The sequence below is a fragment of the Halichoerus grypus genome, chromosome 15 (genome assembly GCF_964656455.1).
Source record: "Halichoerus grypus chromosome 15, mHalGry1.hap1.1, whole genome shotgun sequence".
NCBI lineage: Eukaryota > Metazoa > Chordata > Mammalia > Carnivora > Phocidae > Halichoerus > Halichoerus grypus.
The window spans coordinates 34,000,703-34,024,481 of NC_135726.1; the positions used below are offsets into that span (position 1 = coordinate 34,000,703).

Genomic DNA, 23,779 nt, shown 5'->3' on the forward strand with positions numbered 1-23,779 from the left:
CAACACCCTGCCTGCGCCCTGCGAGGCTGACCTTGGACTCGGGGACAGCCAAATGCCAAGGGAAAGGGCAGACCCCTTCTGAAGACCCCAGGAGCTCTGAAATGGAATCCAGCTCACTCTTGCGCCCCCTCAGGGTTGATGCCACTAACAGTTGCTACAAGACAGTGGGCATCACCAGTGCTGGCAGGAGGGGATCCTCAGAGCTGTGGGTAATGCCGGGCGCCTGGCAGCTGCGGGGGCTCTGCCCGCAGCCAGAAGCCAGTGGCTTTGCTGAGAAATCACTTGCTTGGAGCAGCAGGCTGTGCCCAGCAGTCCTCCGAGAGCAGGCCAGGGTGGCGGGGAGGACACCAGGTCTGGGCACGAAGCTGTGTGATCGTGGGGCCTCCCTAGCTGGCAAATCACAGGACCTCTTTGAACTTGAATTTCCTTCTCAAGAAAATGAGGGTAATTGGACAACATCAACTGACCTCCCAGAGGGATTGTTAGAATTAAAGGAGATAATGGCTGGAGAGGCTCCGTGAGTTGTAAGGTGGGGTTCAACGCCAGTCGCCGTCGCTATAAAACGGAGAACTGGGCTGATGGCACTCTGTGAAACAAGCCGCACCCATCCTCCACTTGGCCAAACAAGCTTCACCAAACCATGGCCAGGGAGAGTCCTTATTCCATTCTCTTATAAATATATAAACATGTATGTTACCAAATGAGCCACAGAAGTTATAAAGCAGTATTTTATTTTATTTTTAAAGATTTTATTTATTTTAGAGAGAGGGAGAGAGAAAGATAGTGACAGAGCATGAGTAGGGAGGAGAAGGAGAAGCAGGCTCCCCACTGAGCAGGGAGCCCAATGCGGGGCTCGATCCCAGGACCCTGGGATCATGACCTGAACTAAAGGCAGACGCTTAACTGACTGAGCCACCCAGGCGCCCTAAAACAGTATTTTAAAATGACGCATTTTATTAAATATAATTCCTATAAATTAGAAATAAAATCTGTGAGGGGCGCCTGGGTGGCTCAATTGGTTAAGCGTCTGCCTTCGGCTCAGGCCATGATCCCAGGGTCCTGGGAGGAAGCCCCCTGGTGTCATCATCGTGGGGATCCCTGCTCAGCAGGGAGTCTGCTTCTCCCTCTCCCTCTGACCCTCCCCACCATCCATTCACTCTCTCTTAAATAAATAAATAAAATCTTTTTTAAAAAAAGAAAAATAATAAATTTATTTTAAAAAGCAATAAAATCTGTAAATAAAGGCGGCATCTCACGTATGGTATAGAGGAAGTTATTCACAATCTATTAATAACTATTTCAGTAAGAGGGGACTGTGGGTGGTTTTTCTCTTCTTCTTTTTGCTTATCTATATTTCTAGCGTTTCTGCAGTGATTGCTTGCTTGAGTGCTTTTTATTAAGCAAGCAGACAAAGGGGGTTCTGGACTGCAGTCTATAGAGGGGGCTACTTCAAAAGTAGAAGATCCATCTTGTTCAAACTTCTCCCATGGGGGACCCAGACTTCCCTGGGCAGCTTTTTCACAGTAAAATCCTGTTTTCAAAGAAATCTCACACAGAAGCCCAATATGCACACAGGATGGCAAGGTCAGGAGGTAGCGTGCCCTGGCCACGCTGGGCTGGTAGCAAGTTCGTGGATCATTCTATCTCTCTGTGCCTGGTTTCTTCTGCAAACTATACATGAGTGGCTCTCAATGAGGTGAGAAAACTTTTGTTGGGGCCAGAGGTAGGTTTTGGTTTGTCACAGTGATTGTTGAATGGTCTCTCCTCTGGCCAAACTTTTGGCTACCCCTCCAAACAACCTTGTAGAAGACACAGCTGTTAATGATTCTGCTTAATAATCTATGTTATATGTATTTTATATGTTTATATATAAACACTGAGTATTTTTGCAGTTTTAACCTATACTGTGTTTTCTGGGATTGCAACTCCTATGTAAATCAAGGAAAGATGTATTGTTTTGTGCATTACTTCACCAAGAGATTTCAGAAAATCAAAGCCTTTTGGCAACACAGCTCATGGTATTTGACTCACCGACACATCACATCACAAAACAGTGCATTTATGATGATTCCCCCACAAGTACAAGCATCTAGTTCATCAATTCGGCTCCTGGAGTTGGGCCAGGACATTTCTATGTTCAAAAGCCTATTATTTGAAGTTATTATAAAGTACTTTTGTGTATGTAATGCACGCAGGTCAGTTATTTATGTGTACAATTCAGATCAGTAAAAAGTGTTTTTACAAAATATTTTTACAATATATTTGTTATAAAAAAGGGGGAGGACTTTGAGAACTGTATCAAATTGTGGAAGCAAGCTAAGAGAAGGGGCGGAGGTGTTGGACTGACGACCTGCACCCACAGTAACATCACAGATGGCTTTCCTGGTTGGCGGGAGGAGTTCCAAAGCCCTCCTCCGGGACACGACGGGTGGTAGGTGGTGGGCAGTGGGCGGTTTTGGGGCAGATCCAAGGGCCCCACCCCAGAGCCTCAGCAGGAGGCTCCCAATCCAAATGGGATTTACCAGTTAAGAAAATCCCTTGTTAAACTGAGCTCACACGCAGGGAGTCTCCTGACGGCTTCCAGTTGGTTGAATTCATTGACCAGAACTGAGGCATGATGACGGGTGGCAGGGCAGGGGCCTCAGGCAGCATCCGAAGGGTAGCATCCAAGCATCTGAAGGGCACTCTTAAGGTTCTGTTAGCTGTGAGCTCACAGGCCACCAGGCTCCCCACTAGGGCTCACACTCTAGGACAGAAGGTCTCAAATAAGAAATATAAGGCCAACATACAATTATAAATGTAGAAGGTGTTGAGAGTCTTCTTCAAGGCACCATCCTGAAATCTGAACTCAGGACCTTCCTATTACTTTTTGCACTAACATTACCTTGCTTTTATGAAACAATGGAGATGGTAAAGGAACTGGGGCATTTTCTTTTTTTTTTTTTTTAAGGGTAAAATTCTCAAAGCTTTCTTTTTTTTTTTTAATTTTTTATTGTTATGTTAATCCCCATACATTACATCATTAGTTTTAGATGTAGTGTTCCATGATTCATTGTTTGTGCATAACACCCAGTGCTCCATGCAGAACGTGCCCTCTTTAATACCCATCACCGGCTAACCCATCCTCCCACCCCCCTCCCCTCTAGAACCCTCAGTTTGTTTTTCAGAGTCCATCATCTCTCATGGTTCGTCTCCCCCTCCGATTTCCCCCCCTTCATTCTTCCCCTCCTGCTATCTTCTTTTTTTTTTCTTAACATATATTGCATTATTTGTTTCAGAGGTACAGATCTGAGATTCAAAAGTCTTGCACAATTCACAGCGCTTACCAGAGCACATATCCTCCCCAGTGTCTATCACCCAGTCACCCCATCCCTCCCACCCCACCCCCCACTCCAGCAACCCTCAGTTTGTTTCCTGAGATTAAGAATTCCTCATATCAGTGAGGTCATATGATACATGTCTTTCTCTGATTGACTTATTTCGCTCAGCATAATACCCTTCAGTTCCATCCACGTCGTTGCAAATGGCAAGATCTCATTCTTTTTGATGGCTGCATAATATTCCATTGTATATATATACCACCTCTTCTTTATCCATTCATCTGTCAATGGAATCTTGGCTCTTTCCACAGTTTGGCTAATGTGGACATTGCAGCTATAAACATCGGGGTGCACGTACCCTTTCTGATCCCTACTTTTGTATCTTTGGGGTAAATACCCAGTAGTGCAATTGCTGGATCATAGGGTAGCTCTATTTTCAACTTTTTGAGGAACCTCCATACTGTTTTCCAGAGTGGCTGCACCAGCTTGCATTCCCACCAACAGTGTAGGAGGGTTCCCCTTTCTCCACATCCCCGCCAACATCTGTCATTTCCTAACTTGTTAATTTTAGCCATTCTGACTGGTGTGAGGTGGTATCTCATTGAGGTTTTGATTTGGATTTCCCTGATGCCAAGCCATGTTGAGCACTTTTTCTTGTGTCTGTTGGCCATTTGGATGTCTTCTTTGGAAAAATGTCTGTTCATGTCTTCTGCCCATTTCTTGATTGGATCATTTGTTCTTTGGGTGTTGAGTTTGATAAGTTCTTAATAGATTTTGGATACTAGCCCTTTATCTGACATGTCATTTGCAAATATCTTCTCCCATTCTGTTGGTTGTCTTTTGGTTTTGTTGACTGTTTCTTTTGCTGTGCAAAAGCTTTTTCTCTTGATGAAGTCCCAATAGTTCATTTTTGCCCTTGCTTCCCTTGCCTTTGGCGATGTTTCTAGGAAGAAGTTGCTGCGGCTGAGGTTGAAGAGGTTGCTGCCTGTGTTCTCCTCAAGGATTTTGATGGACTCCTGCCTCACATTGAGGTCTTTCAACCATTTGGAGTCTATTTTTGTGTGTGGTGTAAGGAAATGGTCGAGTTTCATTCTGCATGTGGCTATCCAGTTTTCCCAACACCATTTGTTGAAGAGACTGTCTTTTTTCCACTGGACATTCTTTCCTGCTTTGTCAAAGATTAGTTGACCATAGAGTTGAGGGTCCATTTCTGGGCTCTCTATTCTGTTCCATTGATCTATGTGTCTGTTTTTGTGCCAGTACCATATTGTCTTGATGATGACAGCTTTGTAATAGAGCTGGAAGTCCGGAATTGTGATGCCGCCAGCTTTGCTTTTCTTTTTCAACATTCCTCTGGCTATGCAGGGTCTTTTCTGGTTCCATACAAATTTTAGGATTATTTGTTCCATTTCTCTGAAAAAAGTGGACGGTATTTTGATGGGGATTGCATTGAATGTGTAGATTGCTCTAGGTAGCTTTGACATCATCACAATATTTGTTCTTCCAATCCATGAGCATGGAATGTTTTTCCATTTCTTTGTGTCTTCCTCAATTTCTGTCATGAGTATTTTATAGTTTTCTGAGTACAGATCCTTTGCCTCTTTGGTTAGATTTATTCCTAGGTATCTTATGGTTTTGGGTGCACTTGTAAATGGGATCGACTCCTTAATTCCTCTTTCTTCTGTCTTGTTGTTGGTGTATAGGAATGCCACTGACTTCTGTGCATTGATTTTATATCCTGCCACTTGACTGAATTCCTGTATGAGTTCTAGCAGTTTTGGGGTGGAGTCTTTTGGGTTTTCCACATAAAGTATCATATCATCTGCAAAGAGTGAGAGTTTGACTTCTTCTTTGCCAATTTGGATGCCTTTGATTTCTTTTTGTTGTCTGATTGCTGTGGCTAGGACTTCTAATACTATGTTGAATAGCAGTGGTGATAGTGGACATCCCTGCCGCGTTCCTGACCTTAGGGGGAAAGCTCTCAGTTTTTCCCCATTGATAATGATATTCGCTGTAGGTTTTTCATAGATGGCTTTTATGATATTGAGGTATGTACCCTCTATCCCTCTACTCTGAAGAGTTTTGATCAAGAAAGGATGCTGTACTTTGTCAAATGCTTTTTCTGCATCTCTTGAGAGGATCATATGATTCTTGTTCTTTCTCTTATTAATGTATTGTATCACGTTGATTGATTTGCGGATGTTGAACCAACCTTGCAGCCCAGGGATAAATCCCACTTGGTCGTGGTGAATAATCCTTTTAATGTACTGTTGGATCCTATTGGATAGTATTTTGGTGAGAATTTTTGCATCCATGTTCATCAGGGATATTGGTCTGTAATTCTCCTTTTTGATGGGGTCTTTGTCTGGTTTTGGGATCAAGGTAATGGTGGTCTCATAAAATGAGTTTGGAAGTTTTCCTTCCATTTCTATTTTTTGGAACTGTTTCAAAAGAATAGGTATTAATTCTTCTTTAAATGTTTGGTAGAATTCCTGGGGCATTTTCATAAGCACCCTTTTACAAGGCCAAAGAGTTAGTGCCCCCTTCGATGGCTCCTCCACTTATTTTCTCTCTTCTCCTCTTCCTCCTCTCTCTCTCTCTCTCTCGTTCTCTCTGTCTCCTCCTAAAACCTGAAAGTCTTGGGATGGAAGGAAATGATGTGAAAACCGACAAGCTCACTGACATGGTGGAAGAGCCATGGCTGGTGGTCCTCTGTATCTGGCACAGTGAGGTCACACAGAAGGGTGTGGTTACCTTTACCTGGGGAAACTTCACAAAGGAGGTGATGTATGAGCTGAGTCTTGAAAACCTCAGGGGCTGATGGCCAGGGGATAGATGGATGGTTGGGGGTGGGGGTGAGGGATGGGAGCAGAGACATGACAGGAGGATATGCTGGAGAGCCACCTGTTTGACATGTCGCCATCAGAGTGTCTTGTCCAAGAGGGGCCATGAGAGGTCGTGAAGCTGGAGCTGTTGCTGGAAACCAGGTAACACCAGGGGCAAGCTAAGACCCACGGATTCCAGTCTCTGAATTGATGTCTTCAGCATCAAACGTTAACTGCCTAGGATTTGAAATTCCAAATAGAACTGAGGCAGGAGGGTGAGTCAGGGCGCAACCTGCCGGTGGGGCAGACACCATGCCAGAGGAACAAGGAATCTCCCTTCAGAAGCTCCCTGTGTGGGATGGAAGCAGGCCTTCCCCAGGACACAGGGGGGTTGAATTCCCCAAAATGACAAGAGACCTGTTGTCAGGTAGGACACTTCCCAGACACCTTCATTAAGCTACAAGAATAGCAAGTTTTGCTAAGAATCATGGTGCCCACACTCTGTAAGGAGAGAAATGTGCCCTCTACACACGATGTAGCCGGCCATGCTCTCAGTTTGCAAACTCGGAGTGGGGGGAGGGCGGTTTAGGGGATTCTCTACTGGAGAAAAAAGTGACTTACATTAAATTTTTTTATAACTCAATTTAATTTTGTTCTGAGCTTCTATTTTGCTAGGTAGCAGCAATTTCATGTCAGGCAACTTGGAGTGCTCACCCCTTTCTGTGGGGTTGCCCCTAATTTCTGCGGGATTTATTGAGGACTTGTTATTGCAGGCCCGCAATCCTGTCTGCGGGGCACCCCTTCTCAGTGCTCTAGGTGTGGGGTCCCTCTCAGTGGTGGCATGGCCCAGCATCATTTCAGGGCTCCCCACTCTTGGAAGCTGCCTGTGGCCCCGGCCTTTTCTTTGTGTTTTGCCGTGTCCCCAGAGCCCTTTCTGGGAGGTGGCACTGGGTGCTCGGGTGGTTAGCTCCACAGTCTGGCTGGGGGAGGGTTTTGCCTCCAGCCTAAGGCTTGCACAGCTCAGGGCCCTCTAGGGACTGCCAAGGTCTACTGCAGGGCTTCCCCTCTGCTCTCTTCCCTCCCCCATCCATGCGGGGGGGGAGGGGTGGTCTTACTCCTCCTGAACCCCCTCCCTCTTTAGTCAGCTCCTCCTTTCTGTTTGTGCAAAGGCACAGGCTTTTGGAACTCCACAGCCAGGAAGAGAATATTTACTCCTCCAGCTCTTCATCGCTTCCTCTCCCGAAGGCATCCAGCAAGTCTGGGCTTAGCTGCCTGAATAGGGCACCAGCAGCCATGGGTCGGTCTGGGTTCTTCTCTGTTGAGGCCCTGGGATCTTCTTTGGGTTGTTCTGTGCCAGATATTTGCTTCTTCATTTGGTTCCCTCCCTAATTATTAAACCACAACAAAACAAAGAAGCCAACCAAAACTTCTCCAGCTCTGTGGCGGTCCTTGGCCAGCTTGGTCTCTGGCGGGTTATCTGTGCTCTCTGCAGGAGGCCTTGCTGCCCTCAAGCTGCTCTGCTAAGGCCATGGGTCATGGGCAACAGGTCGTGGACGACAGGCCACGGGCGTGGGCACGGCCCACCTGCTGGGGCAACTGGGCAACAGGAAACTTGCGGGTCCCTCACTCATCCCTCTGGCTCTCAGTCCAGTGCTCAGAGATGTTGTTTTCTTGACCACTCTCTGGTTTCTGTGCCGGGAATAATAGATTACAAATGGGAAAAGGCTGTCTTGCTTGTAGTTATTGCTAAAAATGAAGTGATATTTCAGGTCCATTTTTCACATTAAAAAACATTTCCTCCAACCACCAACAAACATTTTACCCTCTAATCAGCTGTCAACTCCAAAGTAACAGTTTTTTGGTCCTCCTGACTTTTCTTTCAGTCCAAATTCCAGAAACAGGAGCTGCCTTTCTTGAAGATTTAAGAGTTTGTGACTAAGAGATTAGGTTCTGTTTTTGCCACTTACTACCTGATCGCTTTGGAGAGGTGATTTGCATACTCTGAGCCGGTTCCCTCATCTGCACACTGGGAATGCTAATAACGCCCGCCTCCAAGAACTGCTGTGAGGATCAGAGGAGTGAATAGTGAGAGGTGCTTAGCCCTGTGTCTGTCACACAGTCAACCCTCAATAAAATTGGTCCAAATGGTGATGTGACCAAATTATTATTTCCCTGTGCCTCTTAGAACTTATGGGGAAGGGGTGCCTGGGTGGCTCAGTTGGTTAAGCGACTGCCTTTGGTTCAAGTCATGATCCTGGAGTCCCGGGATCGAGTTCCGCATCGGACTCCCTGCTCAGCAGGGAGTCTGCTTCTCCCTCTGACCCTCCCCTCCTCATGCTCTATCTAATGCTCTCTCTCAAATAAATAAATAAAATCTTTAAAAAAAAAAAAAAAAAAGAACTTACGGGGAAACCGGCATCAGGGATTCAAGATTTTAAACTAAAGAAAGACAATGGGCAGGGAGGAAGTGAAAAAGGGAAATACTTGAGATGTCAGGCCACATGACATCATTTCAATTATAAACAGCAGAGCTATAATTCCCCCTCATCCTGCAAAACAAAGAGCCCCTTCCTTTATGTCGCTTGAAGGATAAATAGAGCCCCACCCCCTCCCCCAACATAGGCGCAGGGAAGTAACTGGAGAACCAAGTCCCCCCAAAAAGAGGGAACCAAGAGCACGCTGGTGGATGGCGCAGCTCTCCCCATCTGTGCTCTCAATCACCCTCCAGCCTGCCTTGGCAGCCAGGGGTGGGGGGGGGATGCTGTTGGGAGTCCCCACCACAGGTTTGTGAGTGAAGTCCCGCCTTGGCAGGCTCCTGGATCATTCCGCAGTGTGGACTGCCAGGATGGGCTCCTTGGACAAGGGAGAAGCAAAGAAACATCTTTGTCCGTGGATATCAGAAGCATCCCTTGGCATTCCAGAGCTGGACGCATCCTCCGGAATCCAGTGCCTCCAGCTTCTCTCTGCCTTCTTCAGACAGCCCAGCTCCTTAGCCACTCATGACTCCTCACCACCACCATCATCATCACTCACGTTTTTTTTGAGCGTTTATTACACATGTGGCACTTTTCTAAATATTAGTCATGCCTCATACCAGCGCAGCAAGGCACCTCAGACTTCGTCGGAAACCCCAACCCACAGGCCCGACGGGAAGACTCCATTGCTCTGTGAAGCTGGCAGAGGGGGTCAGAGCACAAAAAGCTATTGAGCACTTACTGTGTATCAGACCCTGTTCTGAAAAAGACACACTGTCGCATTGCAGTCTTTAGACAACTAATTGCAAATGGATGAAGGTGAGCAAAGGGGAAGCACATGGTGCCACTGGGAGGAGTCAACCTCCTCCAAGGTCCCCAGGGCCAGAGCCCGGGCCGGGCACTGAGCAACTGACTGGTCAATTGCTCCATCTTCTTGGTCCCTGTTTCACACTGCCATGTGAGCCTCCCCTCCCTCTGGTGGGTGGATGATTGAGCGAGTTGGTGGTGACAGGGTTGGGAAGGGATTCTGGGGTGTGTCCAGGCTGTGAGCTCCTCAAGGGCAGGGAAATATTTCATACCTGCATCTTACTGCCCAGTAGAGGACATTCAGGAATAAATGTACTGCAGTAAAGGAAATCATTAACAAAATGAAAAGGCAACTACTGAATGAAAGAAAATATTTTTAGATCATATATCCAATAAGGGCTTAATATCCAAAATATATAACTCAATAGCAAAAAACAATCAATTAAAAAATGGGCAGAAGATTTAAATAGAAATTTTTTTCCAAAGAAGGCATCCAGATGGCCAACAGGTACATGAAAAGATCCTCAATGTCACTAATCATCAGGGACCACAATGAGATATCACCTTGCATCTGTTAAAATGACTATTATCAAAAAAGACAAAAAATAAGTGTTGGTGAGGATAGAGAGAAGAGGAAACCCTTGTGCATTTTTGGTAGGAATGTAAATTGCTGCAGCCACTCTGGAGATTCCTCAAAAAATTATAAATAGAAAAACCATACAATCCAGCAATTCCATTTCTCAGTATTTATCCAAAAAAAACAAAAACTACCTCAAAAAGATATCTGCCCCCATGTATACTGCAGCATTATTTACAATAACCAGGACATGGAAACAACCTAAATGCTAAGTGTCTACTGATAGATGAATAAAGAAAATTATATATATATATATTATATATATTATATATAATTATATATTATATATATAATTTTCTTTGAAAAGTTACCATTTGTGACGTGAATGGACCTTGAGAGCATTACACTAAGTAAGTTAGAGAAGGAGAAATACTGTATGATCTCATTTATATGTGAAATCCAAAAACAAAAGCTCAAGCTCATACACTTAGTTACAAAGAACTGATTAGTAGTTGCAGATGCGGTGCGTGGGGGTGTGGGCAAAATGGGAGAAGGGGGTCAAAAAGTGCAAACTTCCAGTTAGGAAATAAGTAAGTCATGGGAATATATAGTATAGCTGGTAACTGTAGTTAATAACATTGTATTGCATATTGGAAAGTTGCTAAGAGTAGACCTTAAAAATTCTCATTACAAGAAAAAACAACCTTGTAACTTCACATGGTGACCGATGTTAGCTAGACTTATTGTGATGATCAATTCACAATGTATACACATATCAAATCATTATGTTGCACACTCGAAATTCTTATAATGACCTATGTCAATTATACCTCAAAGAAAAAAAGACCATGAAATGATGAAAAGGAGTAAGTGTGGAGTGAATTAACAGAGGAAGGAAAGTTGGAGGAGAAGCCTTCGTCATTGCCTCCCATAAAGCAACATTTTAGAGCACTTGAGCTATTAGCTATTCTTCCCTGTCCAGTTTCTGCTTCAGTGGTTGGCTCGTGGTAAGCACACAATATTATTTGTAGAATGACTACAAATATGGTCAATTGCTCCATCCTGGTATGGATGCATACCTGGGCAGGTATAATCCTGGTATCTGTCATAGTGTACAGTATCATGTATAGCATGTGCTCTGTAAATATTTGACAGATAAATTAATGAATGAAATTATTAACAATACGCATTCCACTTAGAAAATGACCAAAGTAATTTTTCTCCTTATCTTCCATTAATGTTTACTGGTAACACATTTTCTATAATTACACAACCATTTACTCACTTTTCTGGAATTTCTTAGCAAATTAAAAAAAAACAAAAACAAAAACAAAAACTGAATCCATGGAGAGAAAAAGGGGGCTGAGTCTAAATCTAAAAAATCCTCCATGTGAGCACCCAAGCAGGCTAAGTCTGCCAGTTGCCTCCTGCTGTGGCTGGGGCTGCCACAGGATGAGGACAGGGACCAGGGTGGAGGGGGAGGTTCACTGGGCCAGACAGGCCACTCGGGAAAGCACAGCTAACTCAGCCATATTCTCTCTGGGGGTTCACTTTTTCTATTTCCAACATCATTATTTGATTTCCATATGATTTTTACAAGATGCAAGGTAAATACAAGTACTTCTTTGCAAAAGTAGCCATTTAATTTGATGAAATATGGTTCATGGTGATGGATGATGTTTGGACAAGCCGACTTCATACAAAGTCAACATTTATGAGACTCAGAGCAGGTTCCTCTGCTAAATAAAGCCATCCTCCCTCTGCTCAGCTTGAGCCTCCATCAAAGAGAGTCAGAGACAGAAAGGGGAGACAGAGAAGGGCCCATCCATAAGCAACCTGGAGTTGAAAAACGAAGGCTAAGAGCAGACACTCCTGCCTGAGTAACCCTGGGGGGCTTTTTCATCGTCCGTCCAGCTTTCCACGGTGGTCACTCAAGAGTTCATGTTCATTATCAGTCCCTCCTCTTGCTCTCCACCTCATGTCAAGGCTGAGCAGGGGGAGATCTTTCTTTGCCCCCGCCCCGCCAGGAACCTCTTCCTTCCTCCTCCTCCTTCCTCTCTTGCTAGGGATATTTGCTTTAGAGAAAACAACTAAAAAAGATCAGGAAATGTGTGGATATGCAGAGGCAGGGGCCCTTGCTTTCTAGCTTTCCACTCCACCTGTTCACAGGAAGGAGAGAGAGGGGTCCAATGCTGCCGCTCACCACTCTCCCCCAGCTGTTTGCATCTGGCACAAGCATCCAGCCTGAGGCCACGGGTCAGGGACCATCCTTTGGCTACTCAAGGAGTGAGGTCTGAGTGGCTTCCACCCACCTCCTCTACTCTGCCCCAACCCAACAGAACCTCCCAGCTTGTCCCCCTACCAGGGAGTGACTCAGTGAAGACCTGGATACTCCCCAAACTGGCATCCTCACCCACCTTCCGCTCCCCTCCACTATTGTCACAGTGTCTCCTGTGCCCACATGCAGTCTGTACTATTTCTTACAAATCAGCTTGATTAAGGTATCCTTTACATTAGAATTCACCCTTTTGAAGCATATAATCTTGTTTTTCAATCTAATTTTATTTGTATTCTTTTCTTCTCTATTCAGCTTCCTCCTGATTCATACAATGTATTGTCAAAAATAGCAACTCTTGCCATATTATGCTTTTGAGTTCTGTTAAGTTTTCCTTGTATTTTTCATTGAAGTTCAGCTGACATACGTTACATTAGTTTCAGGTGTACAGCATAATGATCGGACAAGTCTGTGCATTATGCTGTGCTCCCCACAGGTGTAGCTGCCATCTGTCACCATACGACACTCTTCCAACACCACTGACTGTATTCTCTGTGTATACCTTTCATTCCCATGCTTTATTCATTCCGTAAGTGGAGATCAGTTTTGATAAGTACACGCAGTGTGTAACCACTACAATCATGTTGTATAGAATGTTTCATCACCCGCAAGTCCCCTCCTGTCACTTGGGATCCTGCCGTCCCCTCACTCCTGAGCCCTGGAGACCACTGACCTTTCAGTCCCTGCTGTTCTGCCTTTTTGAAGTTTCCTACAAGGGGAATCATGCAATGCCTAGATTTTTGTGACAGTATCTTAACATAATGCTTCTGAGGTTCATTCATATCGTTTTATGTATCAACAGTTCTTTTTATTTTATTGCCGAATATGGATTTACCTTAATTTGCTTATCCCCCTCACCAGTTGAGGACATTTTGGTGGCTTCTAGTCTAGGGCTATGAATGAAGCCATTATGAACATTTAGATACAATCTGTACTTTTTTATTTAGCATTTTTCTTTAAATTAAATTTGTTAAATGAAAATTACTTTAAAATGAAACTTGCTGGGAGGCGGAGCAAGATGGTGGAGGAGTGGGAGACCTAAATTTCGTCTGGTCCCAGGAATTCAGCTGGATAGGGATCAAACCATTCTGAACACCTACGAACTCAACAAGAGATCGAAGAAAAGAATAGCAACAACTCTCTGAACAGAAAAGCGACCACTTTCTGGAAGGTAGGACGTGCGGAGAAGTGAATCCGAGGCGATATTCGGGAGGATAGACGGTGGGGGAGGGGGCCTCCGTCGGCCACTTATGGCAAGTGATAGAGCCGTGGAGCATAAAATCGGAACTTTTAGAAGTCGGCTCCGCTGAGGGACGCCGCTCTGGTGGCTAAGCAGGGGGTGGAACCCTTGTGGGACAGTGTGGTCTCAGGACCCTTGGGGTCACAGAAAGACCGGGGGTGCCTGAGTGTGGCAGAGCTCCCAGGTATCAGAGCAGGGAAGCCGGCTGCAGAGACGGAGCCGAGGCGCGGGATCTCAGCTTGGGGTTGCCATAAACCGTGATCCGCGGCACAGTCAGGCCACTGCTCCTCCAGCAGGGACCCAACAAGCGGCAGATCCGGGGAGACTCACCTTCCCCCCCGGGAGGAGCGGCGCGGGAGTGCACCGTAGGGATCTGCTGGGTTTGGAGACTCCACACGGGGTCGGGTGCCAGAGATAGAAACACTCTGTCACAGGCCGGGTGAGCACAGAGTGTGGCCGGAGACCAGGAGATGGGAGTGATTGACTGCTTTTCTCTGGGGGCTCACTGAGGAGTGGGGCCCTGAGTTCTCGGCTCCTCTGGGGCGGAGATTGGGAGGCCACCATTTTCACTCTCGTCCTCCAAAGCTGTATGGAAAGCTTGGAACAAAAGCTCCTGAGAGCAAACCCGAGCAGATTACTTACCCTGGCCCCTGACAAGGGCGGTGCAATTCCACCTCCGGCAAAGACATTTGGGAACCACTGTGACAGGCCCCTCCCCCAAAAGATCAGCAAGAACAGCCAGTCAAGACCAAGTTTACTGATCAATGAGAACAGCAGAACTCCAGCACTAGGGGAATAATGCACATAGAATCCATGGCTTTTTTCCCCATGATTCTTTAGTCTTTCAAAGTTAATTTTTTAAATTTTCTTTATTTTTTTCTTTTTCTATTTTTTTAGTTGAATTTTTCTTCTTTCCTTTTTCCACCATCTTAGCAATTCCTTTTTTAATTTACATTTTACAGTCATATTTTATCCCTTCATTGTATTTAACCTTATTTTTTGTATATATTTTTTATTTCTTTAAAATTTTGGGATACAATTTCTTCTAACAGACCAAAATATACCCTAAATTTAGTGTATGACATTGTCTTAGTCTCCTGCCTGATCACATTCTCTCTTTTTTTTCCATTCTTTTTTCAACCAACTCCTTTTTTTTTTTTTTAAAGATTTTATTTATTTGACAGAGAGAGACACAGCAAGAGAGGGAACACAAGCAGGGGGAGTGGGAAAGGGAGAAGCAGGCTTCCTGCAGAGCAGGGAGCCTGATGCGGGGCTCAATCCCAGGGCCCTGGGATCATGACCTGAGCCGAAGGCAGACGCTTAACAACTGAGCCACCCAGGTGCCCCCCAACCAACTTCTTATCTTATCAATTCCTTTTTTAAAATCTTTTTTAATTTTCATCTTTACAGTCATATTCCATCCCTTCATCATATTTACCCTTATTTTTGTATATATATGTTTTTCTTTCTTTAAAATTTTGGAAGGCAATTTCTTCTAACAGACCAAATATACCCAAAATCTAGTGTGTGGCTCTGTTCTGTTCACCACCCTGATCGCATTCCTTTTCTTTTTTTTTTCCTTTCATTTCCCCCCAGTTTCGGGTCTCATCTGACTTGTTTAGTGTATATTTTTCTGGGGTCGTTATTACGCTTTTAGCATTTTATTCTCTCATTCATCTATTCTCCTCTGGACAAAATGACAAGATGGAAAAACTCACCTCAAAAGAAAAAAAAACAAGAGGCAGTACTGACTGCTAGGGACCTAATCAATACAGACATTAGTAAGATGTCAGAACTAGAGTTCAGAATGATAATTTTAAAGATACTAGCTGGGCTTGAAAAAAGCATGGAAGTTACTAGAGAAACCCTTTCTGGAGAAATAAAAGAACTAAAATCTAACCAAGTCAAAATCAAAAAGGCTATTAATGAGGTGCAATAAAAAATGGAGGCTCTAACTGCAAGGATAAATGAGGCAGAAGAAAGAATTAGTGATATAGAAGACCAAATGATGGAAAATAAAGAAGCTGAGAAAAAGAGAGATAAACAATTACTGGATCATGAGGGGAGAATTCGAGAGATAAGGGATACCATAAAGCAAAACAACATTAGAATAATTGGGACCCCAGAAGAAGAAGAAAGAGAGAGAGGGGCAGAAGGTATATTGGAGCAAATTATAGCAGAGAACTTCCCTAATTTGGGGAAGGAAACAGGCATCAAAATCCAGGAGGCACAGAGAACCCCCTTAAAAATCAATAAAAATAGGTCAATACCCCAACATCTAATAGTAAAACTCACAAGTCTCAGAGACAAAGAGAAAATGCTGAAAGCAGCTTGGGACAAGAGATCTGTAACATACAACTGTAGAAATATTAGATTGGCAGCAGACCTATCCACAGAGACCTGGCAGGCCAGAAAGAACTGGCATGATATATTCAGAGCACTAAATGAGAAAAATATGCAACCAAGAATATTATATCCAGCTAGGCTGTCATTGAAAATAGAAGGAGAGATAAAAAGCTTCCAGGACAAACAAAAACTAAAAGAATTTGTGAACACCAAATCAGCCCTACAAAAAATATTGAAAGGGGTCCTCTAAGCAAGGAGAGAGCCTAAAAGTAACATAGACCAGAAAGGAACACAGACAATATACAGTAACAGTTACCTTATAGGCAATACAATGGCACTAAATTCATATCTTTCAGTAGTTACCCTGAATGTAAATGGGCTAAATGCCCAAATCAAAAGACACAGGGTATCAGATTGGTTAAAAAAACAAGACCCATCGATACGCTATCTGCAAGAGACTCATTTTAGACCCAAAGGCACCTCCAGATTGAAAGTGAGGGAGTGGAAAACCATTTACCATGCTAAGGGACACCAAAAGAAAGCTGGGGTGGCAATCCTTTTATCAGACAAATTAGATTTTAAACCAAAGACTATAATAAGAGATGAGAAAGGACACTACATCATACTTAAAGGGTCTATCCAACAAGAAGATCTAACAATTGTAAATATCTATGCCCCTAACATGGGAGCAGCCAATTATATAAGCCAATTAATAACAAAATCAAAGAAATATATCAATAATAATACAATAATAGTGGGGGACTTTAACACCCCCCTCACTGAAATGGACAGATCATCTAAGCAAAAGATCAACAAGGAGATAAAGGCTTTAAATGACACACTGGGCCAGATGGACTTCACAGATATATTCAGAACACTCCATCCCAAAGCAACAGAATACACATTCTTCTCTAGTGCCCATGGAACATTCTCCAGAATAGATCACATCCTGGGTCACAAATCAGGTCTCAACCAGTACCAAAAGATTGGGATCATTCCCTGCATATTTTTGGACGACAGTGCTTTGAAACTAGAACTCAGTCACAAGAAGAAAGTCAGAAAGAACTCAAATACATGGAGGCTAAAGAGCATCCTACTAAAGAATGAATGGGTCAACCAGGAAATTAAAGAAGAATTAAAAAATTTCATGGAAACAAATGAAAATGAAAACACAACTGTTCAAAATCTTTGGGATACAGCAAAGGCAGTCCTAAGAGGAAAGTAAATAGCAATACAAGGCTTTCTCAAGAAACAAGAAAGGTCTCAGATACACAACCTAACCCTACACCTAAAGGAGCTGGAGAAAGAACAGCAAATAAAGCCTAAACCCAGCAGGAGAAGAGAAATAATAAAGATCAGAGCAGAAATCAATGAAATAGAAACTAAAAGAACAGTAGAACAGATCAACGAAACTAGGAGCTGGTTCTTTGAAAGAATTAACAAGATTGATAAACCCCTGGCCAGACTTATCAAAAAGAAAAGAGAAATGACCCAAATCAACAAAATCATGAATGAAAGAGGAGAGATCACAACCAACATCAAAGAAATACAAACAATTGTAAGAACATATTATGAGCAACTCTATGCCAGCAAATTAGACAATCTGGAAAAAACGGATGCATTCCTAGAGATGTATCAACTACCAAAACTGAACCAGGAAGAAATAGAAAACCTGAACAGACCTATAACCACTAAGGAAATTGAAGCAGTCATCAAAAATCTCCCAACAAACAAGAGTCCAGGGCCAGATGGCTTCCCAGGGGAATTCTACCAAACATTTCAAGAAGAATTAATACCTATTCTTCTGAAACTGTTCCAAAAAATAGAAATGGAAAGAAAACTTCCAAACTCATTTTATGAGGCCAGTATTACCTTGATCCCAAAACCAGACAAAGACCCCATCAAAAAGGAGAACTACAGACCAATATCCCTGATGAACATGGATGCAAAAATTCTCACCAAAATACTAGCCAATAGGATCCAACAGTACATTAAAAGGATTATTCACCATGACCACGTGGGATTTATTCCTGGGTTGCAAGTTTGGTTCAACATCCTCAAATCAATCAATGTGATACAATACATTAATAAGAGAAAGAACAAGAACAATATGATCCTCTCAATAGATGCAGAAAAAGCATTTGACAATGTACAGCACCCTTTCTTGATCAAAACTCTTCACAGTGTAGAGATAGAGGGTACATACCTCAATATCATAAGAGCCATCTATGAAAAACCCACAGCAAGTATCATTCTCAATGGGGAAGAACTGATAGGATTTCCCCTAAGGTCAGGAACACAGCAGGGATGTCCACTATCACCATTGCTATTCAACATAGTACTGGAAGTCCTAGCCACAGCAATCAGACAACAAAAAGAAATAAAAGTCCTCCCAACTGGCAAAGAAGAACTGAAACTCTCACTTTTTGCAGATGATATGATACTTTACGTGGAAAACCCAAAAGACTCCACCCCAAAACTGCTAGAACTCATACAGGAATTCAGTCAAGTGGCAGGATATAAAATCAATGCACAGAAATCAGTGGCATTCCTATACACCAACAACAAGACAGAAGAGAAAAATTAGGGAGTCGATCCTATTTACAATTACACCCCAAACCGTAAGATACCTAGGAATAGATCTAACCAAAGAGGCAAAGAATCTGTACTCAGAAAACTATAGAATACACATGAAAGAAATTGAGGAAGACACAAAAAAATGGAAAAATGTTCCATGCTCATGAAATGGAAGAACAAATATTGTGAAGATGTCAATGCTACCTAGAGCAATCTACACATTTAATGCAATCCCTATCAAAATACCGTCCACTTTTTTCAAAGAAATGGAACAAATAATCCTAAAATTTGTATGGAACCAGAAAAGACCCCGCATAGCCAGAGGAATGTTGAAAAAGAAAAGCAAAGCTGGCGGCATCACAATTCCGGACTTCCAGCTCTATTACAAAGCTGTCATCATCAAGACAGTATGGTACTGGCACAAAAACAGACACACAGATCAATGGAACAGGATAGAGAGCCCAGAAATGGACCCTCAACTCTATGGTCAACTAATCTTTGACAAAGCAGGAGAGAATGTGCAATGGAAAAAAGACAGTCTCTTCAACAAATGGTGTTGGGAGAATTGGACAGCCACATGCAGAAGAATGAAACTCAACCATTTCCTTACACCACACACAAAAATAGACTCCAAATGGTTGAAAGACCTCAATGTGAGGCAGGAATCCATCAAAATCCTTGAGGAGAACACAGGCAGCAACCTCTTTGACCTCAGCCGCAGCAACTTCTTTCCTAGAAACATCACCGAAGGCAAGGGAAGCAAGGGCAAAAATGAACTATTGGGACTTCATCAAGATAAAAAGCTTTTGCACAGCAAAGGACACAGTCAACAAACCCAAAAGACAACCGACAGAATGGGAGAAGATATTTGCAAATGACAGATCAGATAAAGGGCTAGTATCCAAAATCTATCAAGAACTTATCAAACTCAACACCCAAAGAACAAAGAATCCAATCAAGAAATGGGCAGAAGACATGAACAGACATTTCTGTAACGAAGACATCCAAATGGAACAGACACATGAAAAAGTGCTCAACATTCCTCGGCACCAGGGAAATCCAAATCAAAACCTCAATGAGATACCACCTCACATCAGTTAGAATGGCTAAAATTAACAAGTCAGGAAATGACAGATGTTGGCGAGGATGCAGAGAAAGGGGAACCCTCCTACACTGTTGGTGGGAATGCAAGCTGGTGCAGCCACTCTGGAAAACAGTATGGAGGTTCCTCAAAAAGTTGAAAATAGAGCTACACTACGACCCAGCAATTGCACTACTGGGTACTTACCCCAAAGATACAAATGTAGGGATCCGAAAGGGTACGTGCACCCCAATGTTAATAGGAGCAATGTCCACAATAGCCAAACTGTGGAAAGAGCCTAGATGTCCATCAACAGATGAACGGATAAAGAAGATGTGGTATATATATATACAATGGAATATTATGCAGCCATCAAAAAAAAAGAAATCTTGCCATTTGCAACGATGTGGATGGAACTAGAGGGTATTATGCTAAGCAAAAAAGTCAGAGAAAGACAAGTATCATATGATATCACTGATGTGAGGAATTTGAGACACAAGACAGAGGATCATAGGGGAAGGGAGGGAAAAATGAAACAAGACAAAACCAGAGAAGGAGACAAACTACAAGACTCTTAATCTCAGGAAACAAACTGAGGGTTGCTGGAGTGGTGGGGGGTGGGAGGGATGGGGTGGCTGGGTGATGGACATTGGGGAGGGTGTGTGCTATGGTGAGCGCTGTGAATTGTGTAAGACTGTTGAATCACAGACCTGTACCCCTGAAACAAATAATATATGTTAATAAAAAAATATTTAAAAATTAGTGAGCAGAAAAGAAAAAAAAATGAAACTTGCTATCACTACCATAAATGGAAAACCTTTATAGTCTACCATAAACCAGCCAGGTAAAAATATTAAAAAGGATAACAAAAAGTCACTAAATTCTAGCTAGATCCTGTTGCCTGCTGTGTTAGATTCCGTACAATTAGTCAGCCATGAGGATTTTTTTCACAAGTGATTTACTGAGGGAGGGCTCTTGGCGAAAGGGGAGGAAAACAGAGGCTAAGCAAAGGTGCGGGCTCAGCTTCAGGCCAGCCTCAGCCTGCTCCCGCGGGGAGCTCTGGAACATGAATGCTACCACAGACTTGAACCATCTTGACATATGAACGCTTTTGTCTCCTACATTAGTCATTGCCTGCAGACTGCCCCGGGGGTGATGGTGGAATCTCCTACCTACTTCAGGTGAGGCAGCGCCCGGAGAAGGCTGCAGCTGTGACCTGTTAGCAGCCCACACTCAGGGCCGCTGAGAAGTGAGTGTGTCCACTGGGTAGGCTGTCTGAGCCGGCTAACAGCATCAGTTACACCAGCCAAAGGCTTAGACCTGAGGTCACTATCTCTGGAGGTTTAAAAAAATGGGGCGCCTGGGTGGCTCAGTCGTTAAGCGTCTGCCTTCGGCTCAGGTCATGGTCCCAGAGTCCTGGGATCGAGCCCCGCATCGGGCTCCCTGCTCGGTGGGAAGCCTGCTTCTCCCTCTCCCACTCCCCCTGCTTGTGTTCCCTCTCTCTCTGTGTCTCTCTCTCTGTCAAATAAATAAATAAAATCTTTAAAAAAAATTTAAAAATTTAAAAAAAATAAAAAAAGAGATTGGCACATTTTAGAGAGAGGTTAAAGACCTGTTAGCACCACATAGATACCTTCTCCCTAATGCCATCAGATGACTGGAAAGAGACTGAACAGAGACAAGCTTCTTCACTCCCTAATAAACTGTTCCTTGATGCCCTGCCTGGTCTGCCTGCCACTCTCCTCAGCTCCTGTACCCGGCATGGTGTCACACTATGGGACACTCTCCTGGATGGCTTCAAATGGGGGTCTAGCCCCCCGACTGCCTGCTTAGCTCCGTTGCTCCTATTCAGTGCCTTCCTGTTTCCTAGCTGGTTCGTCTAGCAACCTTGGCTTGTTGGAGAGGCGGTTTATTATTTGCTCCCTGCCCTTCTATTGTTCTCCGTATTACAGGAAGCTGCATCTCCCAGGCTCCCTTGCTGACTGGCTTCCAGATAGCTTTGCCCAATGGGAGAAGCTGGTGGAAGACTGGAGGCTGGGGGAGGGGAGAATGGGGGTGTTTTTCCCCACCTCTTCTGCCTTAGGTGGCACCTTCCGCAGTGGCTGTCTCCTCTGCTTCCACCTGTCAGAGGACAGCCCTTCTGTGGCTCCAACTCCTGAGAACAGCATTTGTCTCCATGTGGCCAACTCCCACAGGCCGCCCTTGCTCTGGTCTCCTTCTGCCCACCAGCACCAGCCCTGGGCTTTTGCTCCTCAGCCCCGGGGACAAGAGGCTTCCTGCTGTTGCTAATGCCTTCCTTTAGCTTCTCATCGCTTCCATTTTCTGGGTAACCAATTCCTGGTATTAAATTCCCTCTGTTGAAAGATCTAGAGCCATTTCTGGACCCTGACTGGTCCAGGGAAGCAGCAAGACAGTAGTGAGCTAACCAAGTGTTGACACAGTCACCGATGAGAAGTTCTGCACAAATCTGTCGTCAAGGTCATTTGGCTGTGAAAGTCACCCAAGGCTAGGGCCCCCGTTTCATCCACTTGAAAACCCAGATGGAATATAAAGGGAGAAGGAGGGAGAGGCACAATCAACTGCTCACCAGCCTTCAGAAATCCACTGTGTGTAAACAGTCCCAGCCTCGACCTTCCTCTGCCCCTTACTTCTTCCTCTTAGCTTCGTGCTAACCCTTCCTGGCGTGCCTGGTTATCCTTTCTGCTGGCTTTTCAAAAACATTCTCATCTGCCCAGCGGGACCGCTCGTTAACAACCAGGATGTAAAGAAACAGAGATCACACAATGGGACTTAATTTAGAGCCACTTAAACAGACCTAATTCCCTCTGCTATTTCCAAATGGTGCCACTGAGGATCGAAGCTTGTGCACGGCTCCTACTTATGGTTGTGGAGGGAATTACCCTCCAGGTGGGAGAGTCGGGGAGGGAGGTGATCGGTCCTAGGGGGGGTGAGGCCCAGACCGGACCCCAGTGCGTTGCCAAGACTCTGTTGCCATTTTCCCCTTGGATTAGTCAGAGGGCCAGAAAGGAGCTCCAGGGAGGCGAGCCACAGAGCCTGCGAATGCCCCTCTGCTGTGGGCATCCTGGACTTCACTATCTCCCTTGCTGACAGGGATCCCTCCGAGCCTGGCACACACGAGGGCTTCCAGAAAGCAGGACCTGCTCCACACCCTCAGAATCTTCCCATTTGTGATGTATCTTTAAAAAGAAAAAAATAACACTGTGTAGGTTTGTCACCGTCTATGGCTTTTACCCACAAGCTGGGCAAAGACAGCAGATGACTTTGGATTGGGGAGTCTGCCAGCAGCCCACCCTCCCTGGGTCTCGGTTTTCTGGAAGGCATGGCTGGTCAGACGCGTGATGGCAGTGAGGGGCCAGCTGCAGTATTGCTCCAAGCGGGACTTACCAAACAGAGAAATGGGGAGAACAGGTCCGGGAGCAGGTTTTGGCCACATGGAAAAGCAAGCCCCTAAAGCCGGGTTCATTCCTTCTTTCTATTTCTGAAAGCGTGTGTGTCAGCGCACCACGCTCGGCCCATCTCACGCCATAGCTCATCTGAGCTTCACGGCAGCCCCAGGAGTCAGGTGACCTTCACCCGCAAGGCATGGCAAGGCTTGGAGACGTGAAGTAGCACGCCAAGGTCACACAGCCGCCTGGGGCTTCGTGTTGCAAAAGCAGGGTTCCGACTCCTCAACCCCGAGGCAAAGTAAACATCTGGTGAGGCGAGGTCAGCTGCTAGACAGGCAGAGGGGATGGGCCGCAGCCTGGGGATGATGGACATGTGCCGAGACGACAGGCCAGAAGAGTCAGATGAGAAGCCGCGAAAGGAGGGAAGCAATGGGGAGTGAGCTCTGCACAACAGAGGGTTGGTGCTTTTGGGAGCAACAGCGGTGCTCCCCTTTCCTCCAGACCTTTGACCTGGAGGCACTGTCAGGACCTTCAAGACTGTTCTGAGAAACCTTATTTCTTGTTTACCAGGAACGTGAGGAAGCACCTACTACCCCCGGAGGCTTACTGATTGCCGTGGGGGACACAGGATCAACAAGATAGGACCTCGGCCCTCAAGCCCACTGGGTAAAGAGAAGAGGGATGTGTACCCAGATCAAAATGACCAAGACACGCTTAACAAGAGTGAGCCAACTCTGTGAGATACAGAAAGGAGGGGAATCAGGGAGGACTTCTCAGAGGAAGTGCTCTT

At 44.6% G+C, this 23,779-nt stretch overlaps 1 long non-coding RNA gene across 1 annotated transcript in view; it reads right to left on the minus strand.

Moving 5' to 3' along the window:
• Window positions 1-23,118, minus strand: part of LOC144380188 (uncharacterized) — a 34,774-nt gene extending 11,656 nt beyond the window's left edge. The window contains exon 1 of the long non-coding RNA XR_013444035.1: window positions 22,988-23,118. This is a non-coding gene — a long non-coding RNA (uncharacterized LOC144380188). The remainder of the gene's footprint in view (window positions 1-22,987) is intronic.
• Window positions 23,119-23,779: the final 661 nt, after the last annotated feature.